The sequence below is a fragment of the Phyllobates terribilis genome, unplaced genomic scaffold, assembly GCF_046119375.1.
Source record: "Phyllobates terribilis strain yellow unplaced genomic scaffold, ASM4611937v1 Scaffold_4__5_contigs__length_816908805, whole genome shotgun sequence".
Lineage (NCBI taxonomy): Eukaryota > Metazoa > Chordata > Amphibia > Anura > Dendrobatidae > Phyllobates > Phyllobates terribilis.
Window position 1 is genome coordinate 19,819,605 of NW_027362764.1, and position 12,363 is coordinate 19,831,967.

Sequence of the window (12,363 nt, forward strand, 5' to 3'; positions counted from 1 at the left end):
ACAAAGGTAACAAAACTCTCAAATATTTGTAAAGACATAAATATATGATAATAAATAACAAAAATCAGATGTTTTCAAATATTAAAAAAGGGCAAAATTAATCAAATATATTGAATTAAATAAAAAAATCTACTTAGGAGGGAGGAGGGTCGGGGGGGCTTCCACGCTGGATCGAAGGTGAGGTTGGGAATACCACTGAAGGGCACCGATCCCGCTGATGAGCTCAGCCAAGCGGAGAAGCAGAATGGAGGGATGAAGTCAGCAGACCGACAGGTAAAACAAAACATTTATTAGAACGTATTAAAATCAGGGGAGGAAATAAAAAAACTGTCTAACGCGTTTCTGGCGTGATAGTGGCGCTCTTAATCATAGCATGTTAGAATAAGGAATAAGCAGGGTATATAAAGGAAGTGATGCAATCACATGTGACGAAAAACAATCAATTGAATATACAACAGCTGAAGGATGAAGAGATATGTGCAAAATCTCTAATATGTATAAAACAGGTCATTTCTAAAATTCATACCTGTGGGGTATTTGGTATTGAGACGTAATATCCAGTATGCCTCTCTCATGGTGAGGCACTTTTGCCAATTACCGCCGCGTATGGGATAACGGACTTTCTCCAACCCAAAAAAGGAAAAGTATTTCAGATCACCTTTACGTATATTAAACCAAGACCAAGACCTGCCTGCCTTTTCTGTAAGGACCAAAAGCCTGCCCACACATCCTGTAGAAAGATCAAGACAAGCCCACACTTCCTGTAGAAATGCCAAGATCTGCCCACACATCCTGTAGAAATGCCAAGACCTGCCCACACTTCCTGTAGAAATACCAAGACCTGCCCACACTTCCTGTAGAAATGCCAAGACCTGCTCACACTTCCTGTAGAAATGCCAAGATCTGCCTACACTTCCTGTAGAAATTCCAAGATCTGCCCACACTTCCTGTAGAAATACCAAGACCCGCCCACACTTCATGTAGAAATGCCAAGATCTGCCCACACTTCCTGTAGAAATACCAAGACCCACCCACACTTCTGCAAAGAGATCAAGACCCAACCACACATCCTGTAGAGACGAAGACCTGCCCACACTTCTGCAAAGAGATCAAGACCCAACCACACATCCTGTAGAGACCAAGATCTGCCCACACTTCCTGTAGAGACCAAGACTTGCCCACACTTTCTACAGAGAGATCAAGACCTGCCCACACATCCTGTAGAGACTTAGACCCACCCACACATCCTGTAGAGACCAAGATCTGCCCAAACTTTCTGCGAAGAGATCAAGACTGCCCAAAGCCTCCCCACACATTCTGTAGAGAGATGAAGACTCATCCACACTTACTGTTGAAATACCAAGACCCGCCCACACTTCCTGTACAGAAATCGAGATCTGCCCACTCTTACTGTAGAGCCCAAGACCCGCATACAATTCTTGTAAAGAGATCAGGATCTGCCTACACTTCCTGTAGAGACCAAGACCCACTCACACTTCCTGTAGAGACCAAGACCCGCCCACACTTCCTGCAGAGACCAAGAGCCGCTCACACATCCTGTAGAGGCCAAGACCCTCCCTCACTTCCTGAGGAGAGATCAAGACCTGCTCACACTTCCTGTAGAGAGATCATGATCCGCCCACACTTCTTGTAGAGAGACCAAGACCCACCCACACTTCCTGAAAAGAGCTCTTGACACTCCCACACTTCCTGTGGAGAGATCATGACCCTCTCACATTTCCTGTAGAAACCAAGACCCGCCCACACTTATGTAGAGAGACCAAGACCCATCCACACTTCCTGTAGAGACCAAGAACCACTCACATTTCCTGTAGAGAGATCATGACCCGCCCACACTTCCTATAGAAACACCAAGACCCGCTCACACTTTCTACAAAAACATCAAGACCCAAGCACTCATCCTGTAGAGAGCAAGACCTGCCTGCCCTTTTTGTAAGGACCAAAGCCTGCCCACACATCCTGAAGAGAGATCAAGATACACACTGCCTGTAGAAATATCAAGACCTGCCCACACTTCCTGTAGAAATACGAAGACCCACCCACACTTCTGCAAATAGATCAAGACCCAACCACATATCCTGTAGAGACCAAGACCTGCCCACACTTCCTGTATAGACCAAGACCCACCCACACTTTCTACAGAGAGATCAAGACCTGCCCACACATCCTGTAGAGACTTAGACCCACCCACACATCCTGTAGAGACCAAGATCTGCCCAAACTTTCTGCAAAGAGATCAAGACCAGCCCAAAGCCTCCCCACACATTCTGTAGAGAGATGAAGACTCATCCACACTTACTGTTTAAAGACCAAGACCACTTCCTTTATAGAAATCGAGATCTGCCCACTCTTACTGTAGAGACCAAGACCCGCATACAATTCTTGTAAAGAGATCAGGATCTGCCTACACTTCCTGTAGAGACCAAGACCCACTCACACTTCCTGTAGAGACCAAGACCCGCCCACACTTCCTGCAGAGACCAAGAGCCGCTCACACATCCTGTAGAGGCCAAGACCCTCCCTCACTTCCTGAGGAGAGATCAAGACCTGCTCACACTTCCTGTAGAGAGATCATGATCCGCCCACACTTCTTGTAGAGAGACCAAGACCCACCCACACTTCCTGCAAAGAGATCTTGACACTCCCACACTTCCTGTGGAGAGATCATGACCCTCTCACATTTCCTGTAGAAACCAAGACCCACCCACACTTATGTAGAGAGACCAAGACCCATCCACACTTCCTGTAGAGACCAAGACCCACTCACATTTCCTGTAGAGAGATCATGACCCTTTCATCACACTTTCTACAAAAACATCAAGACCCAAGCACTCATCATGTAGAGAGCAAGACCTGCCTGCCCTTTTTGTAAGGACCAAAGCCTGCCCACACATCCTGCAGAGAGATCAAGATCCACACTTCCTGTAGAAATACAAAGACCTGCCCACACTCCCTGTCAAAATACCAAGACCCACACTTTCTGCAAAGAGATCAAGACCTGCCCACACATCCTGTAGAGACCAAGACCTACACACACATCCTGTAGAGACCAAGATCTGCCCACACATCCTGCAGAGACCAAGACCCACGCACACTTCCTGTAGAGAGATCATGATTCGCCCACACTTCTTGTAGAAATACCAAGACCCACCCACACTTCCTGCAAAGAGATCTTGACACTCCCACACTTCCTGTGCAGAGATCATGACCCGCTCACATTTCCTGTAGAAACCAAGACCCGCCCACACTTATGTAGAGAGACCAAGACCCGTCCACACTTCCTGTAGAGACCAAGACCCACTCATATTTCCTGTAGAGAGATCATGACCCGCCAACACTTCCTGTAGAAACACGAAGACCCGCTCACACTTTCTACAAAAACATCAAGACCCAAGCACTCATCCTGTAGAGACCAAGACCTGCCTGCCCTTTTTGTAAGGACCAAAGCCTGCCCACACATCCTGCAGAGAGATCAAGATCCACACTTCCTGTAGAAATACAAAGACCTGCCCACACTCCCTGTCAAAATACCAAGACCCACACTTTCTGCAAAGAGATCAAGACCTGCCCACACATCCTGTAGAGACCAAGACCTGCACACACATCCTGTAGAGACCAAGATCTGCCGACACATCCTGCAGAGACCAAGACCCACGCACACTTCCTGTAGAGAGATCATGATCCGCCCACACTTCTTGTAGAAAGACCAAGACCCACCCACACTTCTTGCAAAGAGATCTTGCCACTCCTACACTTCCTGTGCAGAGATCATGACCCGCTCACATTTCCTGTAGAAACCAAGACCCGCCCACACTTATGTAGAGAGACCAAGACCCATCCACACTTCCTGTAGAGACCAAGACCCACTCACATTTCCTGTAGAGAGATCATGACCCGCCAACACTTCCTGTAGAAACACCAAGACCCGCTCACACTTTCTACAAAAACATCAAGACCCAAGCACTCATCCTGTAGAGACCAAGACCTGCCTGCCTTTTTGTAAGGACCAAAGCCTGCCCACACATCCTGAAGAGAGATCAAGATCCACACTTCCTGTAGAAATATCAAGACCCACATTTTCTGCAAAGAGATCAAGACCTGCCCACACATCCTGTAGAGACCAAGACCTGCACACACATCCTGTAGAGACCAAGATCTGCCCACACATCCTGCAGAGATCAAGACCCACGCACACTTCCTGTAGAGAGATCATGACCTGCTGAAACTTCCCGTAAAGAGATCATGACCTGCTGAAATTTCCTGTAAAGAGATCATGACCTGCCCACACTTCTTGTAGAGACACCAAGACCTATCCACACTTCTTGTACAGAGGCTAAGACCCGTCCACACTTCTTTTAGAGAGACCAATGTTACACGCACGCCACTAGGTTCAGATAGGGTGAGACAGGTTTCATGAATTCTTTGGAATCCTGTGGGAACTGTTACTCAGGGCGACCATAGTTGGCAGCTCCTCTCAGGCACACGATAGATTCAATTGCTGACCAGACACATCTGACAAGAGTCTTTTTAAAAAGTTTAACAGTGCTATTTAATCTGAAGCACGGCCAGCGCAATTCAGGGATATTACATCAACAATCTTCATTACAGTACAGTCTGAGTTTCTTGAGCAACCGGCTCCAGTAACAATACAGTAGTTTCTTCACAAGGCACAGTATTACAGTCTCTTCAGTAGCATAATTCAGCATAGATTAGATCTCTTAGCAGCACACTTCTATGCATACATAACCACAGGATTTTCCTTCACGAGGACACAATAGTACACAGCATTCTTTATCCTGCATGGAGATGGAGGGGGAAGAGTTTGATGAGGGAGATGATCCCTGTGACACAATTCCTTCCAGTCCTTATCTTCCTGCCCAATGATACTCTGCACTGTTAGTTCAGGGAGTTTATCTGACCTGTGTTTAGTTTCCCTCCTGATCTAAATCCTGTTCAGTTGCCTTATGTCAGAGACAGATAACACACTACCTTTCTCTTCGGCTTCAGCCAGACTACAATAACAAGTTCCCCACAATCCCCCTGGGGCTCTGCTAAAACACTCCCTGTCTCCTGTGACTGTGTTAACCCCAGTAGTTGCTGGATGCTTCTGAAGCACAACACTTCCTGTCCCCTGTGTTTGTGTTATTTGTAATAGTTGCTGGATGCTTTTGAAGCAACAGCACTACTTTTGCATGTCACACCAAGACCCTCCACACTTCTTGTAGAGGGACCAAGACCCGCCCACACTTCCTGTAGCGAGTCCAAGACCCGCCCACACTTCCTGTAGAGAGACCAAGACCCACCCACACTTCTTGTAGAGAGACCAAGACCCACCCACACTTCTTGTAGAGAGACCATGACCCGCCCACACTTCTTGTAGAGCGACCAAGACCTGTCCACACTTCCTGTAAAGAGATCAAGACCCACCCACACATATTGTAGAGAGACCAAGACCTGCCCACACTTTCTGTAGAGAGATCATGACTCGCTCACACTTCCTGTAGAGGGACCAAGACCCGCCCACACTTCCTGTAGAGAGACCAAGAATCCAGCCAGATCTTTTCCATCATCCGACGTGATCCCATGTTACTGAGGTACATTCCCAGCCATTTGTAGGGATCGGGCAAAATATTATCCTCCTTTCACAGTTAGGCAGCAGTGTGTCGGTGAAGCTATTCACACATGCTCGCTGCTAATAATTGTAAACTACAAGGCCGGTATTTAAAAGCGTGGGCTTCCATCAGACGTATCCCATATAACTGCGGTACAAATCCAGCCATTTATAGGGATCATGCAAAATATTATCCTCCTTTTACAGTTAGGCAGCAGTGTGTTAGTGAAGCTATATGCACACATGGTCGCCGCTAATAATTGTTAACTACAAGTCTGGTATTTAAAAACGTGGGCATCCGTCAGACGTATCCCACATAATTGTGGTACAAATCCAGCCATTTGTAGGGATCGTGCAAAATATTATCCTCCTTTCACAGTTAGGCAGCAGTGTGTCGGTGAAGCTATTCACACATAGTTGATGCTTATAATTGTAAAGTACAAGGCCGGTATTTAAAACCGTGGGAGTCCGTCAGACGTATCCCATATAATTGCGGTACAAATCCAGCCATTTGTAGGGACCGTGCAAAATATTATCCTCCTTTTACAGTTAGGCAGCAGTGTGTCAGTGAAGCTATTCACACGTGGTCGCAGCCAATAACTGTAAACTACAAGTCTGGTATTTAAAACTGTGGGCGTCCGTCAGACGTATCCCATATAACTCAGCCATTTGTAAGGACCGTGCAAAATATTATTCTCCATTTAAAATGGGCAAGGCGCGTGGCAAGGGACGGGGAAGTGGACGTGATGGTGATGGTGCATGCAGAGGCCGAGGCCGTGGGCAAGCTGAAATTGTGCCACTACAAGCACCCACATCTTGTCGCCTGACCTTCCTGTCCCAATTATTAGGGGACCGCAGCACACCACTATTGAACCCAGAGCAGTGTCAAAAGGTTGTTAGTTGGATAGCAGATAATGCTTCCATCACTTTTCCACCACCACCACCACCCAGTCTTCCACACTGTCATAGAAAATATTAAGGATTTCCCCAAATCCCTCTTTCCCCCTCCTCTATACCATTTGTCAAAGGAGAAGAGCTGACAATCTACGGAGCTGTCCGTATGCAAATAGCAGTAAAAAAGCAGCCCCTCTCTTCCCCCCTCCCTTATCGACCATCTGTCAGAGTAAACGAGGCTCTATTGCTCTATGCAAATCGCAGCACACAGGAGAGGTGGCAAACTCAAGTGCACAGGCCTGTGATAAGTTTACACCTGGGTGAGGGAGATGCAGCTTGTTTAAGTTTCAAACACCACTCAAAATAGCCAGGACATTTCCAGCTGCAAACTCCAAGCTTTTCGGCACCGACATGAAATATGGAATATCGGAAGTTCTATGATTCCGATAATAAAGGGACACATCTTTAGCGGCAGGTCAGCTTAGGAACAATACGCTTATTTTTCTGTAGCTGTATGCCCCTCCCGTGAGCTGTGGCACAAAAGTACCAGAATAATGGACCACAGCTATGCCATGTGTAGTCTCTAAGGAAAGGTAAATTCATAATAAAAAATATGGCATCACTTGCAAGCTTCTGCGATCAACCAGCGGTAAGTTATCCCTGAAGTTAGAGATTTTAATAAAAATAAAAATATGAAGGCTGGAGCCCAGCCCACATGATGTCATCATAGGGGGTGTGAGGACAGGTCCCCCCTTTGACATAAAAGACCCAACCAAGGATGGGTCAGTACTCATGTTGTAAGTTACATATTTACATGTAGCACGGGTCACGTTTGCTGAATGGCATCGGAGTGCTTCCCTCCAGCTATACTGAATCGTCTCTGCAATCTTTATAGTAAGTTCTTCTTTAATCCCTGTTTATTTTGTGTAACTGTATATTCTGTAGGGTAATGTCTCCCTTTGTAAAACCTTTTGTATATTTTTCATGAACACTGCCTCCCTTTCGGATTTAATCTAAAATGTAATAGTCTTGTTTCGTTTGTCCTGCAATTGTTCCTCACCCGAAGCCATATTCGCTACCAGAAAGCAGGTGTCCAATCAGGCCTGTATTATATTTCAAATCTGGTCGGTGGTGGCAGCGAATAATATTAAGTGGGCTATCGTGAAGCTGGCAGTGACTGTACTGGGGCGTATACACATATTCCATCACATTGGCCCCGGAAGCAGCATCTAGCGAAACATGTGTCGGGGCTGCAGTTAAAGACTTTGACACTGAGGGACGCACGACTCCTGGATACAGTATGAGTGAGCAATAATTTACATTTGGGGACCCGTTAGCACTTTAGAGAGGGATATAGGGATGGATTCTTCTACCCTTGTTATATCCCTTGTTATAATACAGGAACCCAATTTTGTTACTTTGCACAAGGACCCTTAACTGTACCAGATGCACTTTATCTTCCCTCTGCTGCCTTCTTGTTATTCTTTTCCCCTACTTTGCCTCTATGCTCAGTCCTTTGTTTATCCCGTTATTGCCACCAAGATTTGTATAAGCTGTCCACAATGCAACCAATTAATAAACAGAATTGCATTTTGAGCACTAGGATGGACGTTCTTGGTGTTCTTATTTGGGCCATTACGTACTCATTATTTTTTGGTTTAAACATATTCCATGCGTTGGAATCCGGAGGTGTGTACACCATACGCTCTCTGCTCGCTTGCCGATACCTACGTAGTGAGTGAGCAGGATCGTGTGTGTGCGAATCCCTGACAAAGTGACAGCAGCGGACGCATATCATGTGATCTCCCTGGTATCGTCACTGACGTTCCTGACAAAATTTTGGCAGTGGTGGGATATAACAGGCAGGACACAGGCAGTGTGGTGGCCACAGACACAAGGTGGGCAACCGTTCCCTGGAACACCAACACGACGGAAGTTGCCAGTACAACTGTTAGGTCTTCCCGAGTCTGGTTGCTTTTTAAAGACTCTGCAGGTAACCCCAAAAAGGCCATTTGTAATATCTGCCAGGCCAGCATTAGCAGCGGTAGCAAAACTAGCAACCTGACCACCACCAGCATGCTCAGGCTCATGACAACAAAGCACCCGACTAGGTGGGCCGAACGCCAGGGTCCAGAAACAGTGTCTGCGGGTGACACCACAGCTTGTTCCGCTGTTGTGCGTGCACGCCAATGCCGTGTCCATGGCGCATGCAAAGATGCCTCTCACTCTGCACCTGTCATTGCACACTCGCAACTACTGACGCACCCCCTGGGCCGTGTGGGGGGGAATACCCGGAGCCGGGAGTATGTGTAATGCTGGGGGTTGTAGTCTCCGTGGCGGCGACCCGGTCCCGTGGCTCTGGGTGGTCAAACTAGTGGCGGATCTGTTTCCTTGGTTTTTAATGTTTAAATGTCCGACTACGCCACCCGTGGATTGCAGTCACTGAGAACCGCCGCTGTGGGGCAGACCGCTGAGACTGATATCGTGTGCGCAGAAGAGGGTAGTATAACTCCCCACGGGAGGAGTATAGCCTCAGGGCAGCATGTGTAGATGGTGAGGGTTGTGGTGCATAGGCGCAGCATAAATGACTCAAAGTCCGTGCAGTGCAGTTCAGGGTCTTTACTGTTGGTAATGAAGGAGACCCTGCCGGGAGTACTGGCTAACATTAGAGGCCTGGTCATTCTGTGAGCGAACAAGAGTCCCCCTGGCCATGTGGAGGTGTAGGCCTTCCCGTCTGACTGCACTCTTCCTGGCTACCTTGCTGTAGTCGTGTAGTAGCCCACGTCCCTGAGTGTACCGTGTGGTGCTCACCAGTATGGCTGGTGACTTGGGGCCTTTGGTGCCTTCCGTTCCTCGATGGCGGTGCCGGTCCCTTGCTTGTGACTGAGCCTCCGGGCTTTCTTTGGCCAGAGGACCTGAAATCCCCTGCCAGGTGGTTTCTGCTGCTGGATGTAGCTATCCTCACAGCCTCGGACTCCGATGTCCGGTTCTCTGCGTCTTCTGCCAGGACGAGCTCTATCAGCTTCCAGTCCCTGGCCTTCAGCTCCTGGCTCCTACAGAGCTCCTTGCTGCTGCTCTGTCCCTTTCCCTGGAACTAGACTTCTCTCCTAACCCCGCCCCAGATCCAGTTTATAAAGGGCAGGTTCCTACCCTCCCTGGACTGGGGCAGGAGGTGTGACATGCAATAATGCTCCTGACCAGGAAAACCCATGCTCACTCTCAGACATGGTATTTCTACGACTGTGGCAACCAGACCCCTGGGGTGCCACACTACCACCATCAGCAATCACATCCACGTCCTTGTCCCAGCGCAGCGTTCAGTTGTTCCTACCCCAGTCCTCGGAACTCAATTGCAAATACGCAGCTAACGCCCCACGGCCGCAATACTAAACTGACACATTTTGCAAATGCTTGCGCTCGAAATGTTGCCTTTTAGGCTTGTGGATACGGAAGCTTTCCGCAACCTGATGGCGGCGGCCATCCCTCAGTACTCGGTCCCCAGCCGCCACTATTTCTCCCGGTGTGCCGTCCCCACTTTACACAAGCTCATGTCCCAGAATATTAGACTCTCCCTCACGAACGCAGTTACTAGGAAGGTTCACCTAACCACGGACACGTGGACAAGTGCTTGTGGGCAGAGTCGGTACATCTCGCTGATGGCACACTGGGTTAATATAGTGGAAGCCGAGACCCAGTCAGACCTTGGGATGGAACACGTCCTCCCGACACTGGAGATTGCGGGCCCTAGGTCAATCAGGGTTGCCCCCGCATTCTACAGCTCCTGCACCTCCTCCTCCTCCTCTTACTCCTCCATCTCCAAAATGATCACATCAGTCGGAAGCTGGAAGCACTGCAGCACTGCCTCGGCTAACCGACAACAGGCTGTGCTAAAGCAATATGCTTAGGTGACAAACTGCACAATGCTGAAGAGTTGTTTTAAGCTCTGAAAGAGCAGGCAGATCTGTGGCTGTCACTGCTGAACCTACAGCCAGGCCAGCAAGGTCGGTTAGTGGCCGAAACATCTACTACTGTCACCCTGAAACTCGGTTTGACTATCTTTTGTTTATTAATAAATTAATTCAGCATTCACCTGAATGTGCGATAAATTAATTCTCTGCGTAATTAAAGAGGATGCATTGCAGGTGGAGCACGATGAAATGGAGCAAGGAACCATACAGGGTGATTCCACACAGCCCAGCCTCATCTCATTCCAACGTGGATTGGGTGACAATGAGGAAGAGGAGGAAGAGGAAGAACAGGAACTAGTTTCCTGCGCTACAGACGGTACTAGTCGCACAACTGTCACACTGTCTGTTCAGCGTGGATGGCCAGAGGACAGAGAGGAGGAGGAGGAGGAGAGCATGGTCAGTCATCCTCTTGGTGAGGACACAGAAGTCTTGCCTGTTAGCAGTCAGGCACGAATGGCTGAGTTTATGTTACGCTGACTTTACCATGACCCTCGCGTTCTCCAAATTTTGGGTGACGGCCATTACTAGTTGGTGACACTTCCAGACCCACGCTACAAGGAGAACTTTCTATCTCTCATTCCCGCGGCGGACAGGTCTACAAAAATGGGGCAGTACCAGAAGGCACTTGTTGCGGAACTATTAAAAAAATTCCCATCTGAAAACGCTGGTGGCAGAACTCATAGTTCGTTGGATAAACCAAGGAGTACAGGCTAGAGAGACACAAATGCAATCCAGCAGAGGCAGAGGAACACTGTCAAAGTTCTGGGAGAATTTTCTCAGCCTCTCCCATCGCACAGGCCCTAGACGCGGGATAGTCTCTCAAGGCGTGCAAAGTTTGGGAAGATGCTGAGGGGGTACCTTACCGACCGTACCAACGTCCTCCGTGATTCCGCTGTGCCTTATAATTATTGGGTATCCAAGCAGGATACATGGAATGAACTGGCTCTCTATGCCTTGGAGGTCCTGGCCTGTCCTGCCTCTAGCGTTTTATCAGAGCGGGTTTTTAGTGCCGCTGGTGGAATTATAACTGATAAGCGCATCCGCCTGTCAACTGAAAATGCTGACAGGCTGACTCTTATAAAAATGAACAAGGGCTGGATTGGGCCAGACTTCTCAACACCATCGAATGATTGCAGCCAGGGCTGTGGAGTCGGAGTCGTGGAGTCGGTATAAAATGACCAACTCCAACTCCTAAGATATATAATAAATTGGATACAGTAGTTCAATGCAGTTTGTGGGGAATATTTTTTTTAATAAGAATTTGGGAAAGTTATGAAATGTCCTATAAATGTCCGTCCTATTCCTGATCTCAGGGTCTGGACTTTTAGCTGAGATGAATCTGTGCTACAGTAAATTTATCACTTAAACCTGAGCCATGTATGAGGGAGTCGGAGTCGTGGAGTCGGAGTTGGAGTCAGTGTCATGGAAATTGAGGAGTCAGAGTCGGAGGTTTGGTTTACCAACTCCACAGCCCTGATAGCAGCGTAACATAAACTCAAATCCAGTGTATTTTTTTGGGAGGTGTATTCCCATGCACCTTTTCACACCCACACATGGGTATACGCAGGGCCGGCGTCAGCACCCGGCGCACCCGGGCAAATGCCGGGGCCCTGAGCAGGCAGAGGGACCCACTGGCGGTCGCGCACCCCGCTGGGCTATGGGCGGAGGAGAGCAGTGTCAGCGCCCGCCCTTCTCCGCCGCTTGCTCAGGGCCCCGGCAGCCGGATACTTACCTCTCCCCGTGCCTCCGCAGATCAGCTGTCTTCCTGCTCTGCGCTCCCTGTGACGTCTCAGGTCAGAGGGCGTGGTGACGTCTTTACACCGCGCCCTCCCCTGAGCCGTCACAGGGAGCGCTGAGCGGGAAGACGCT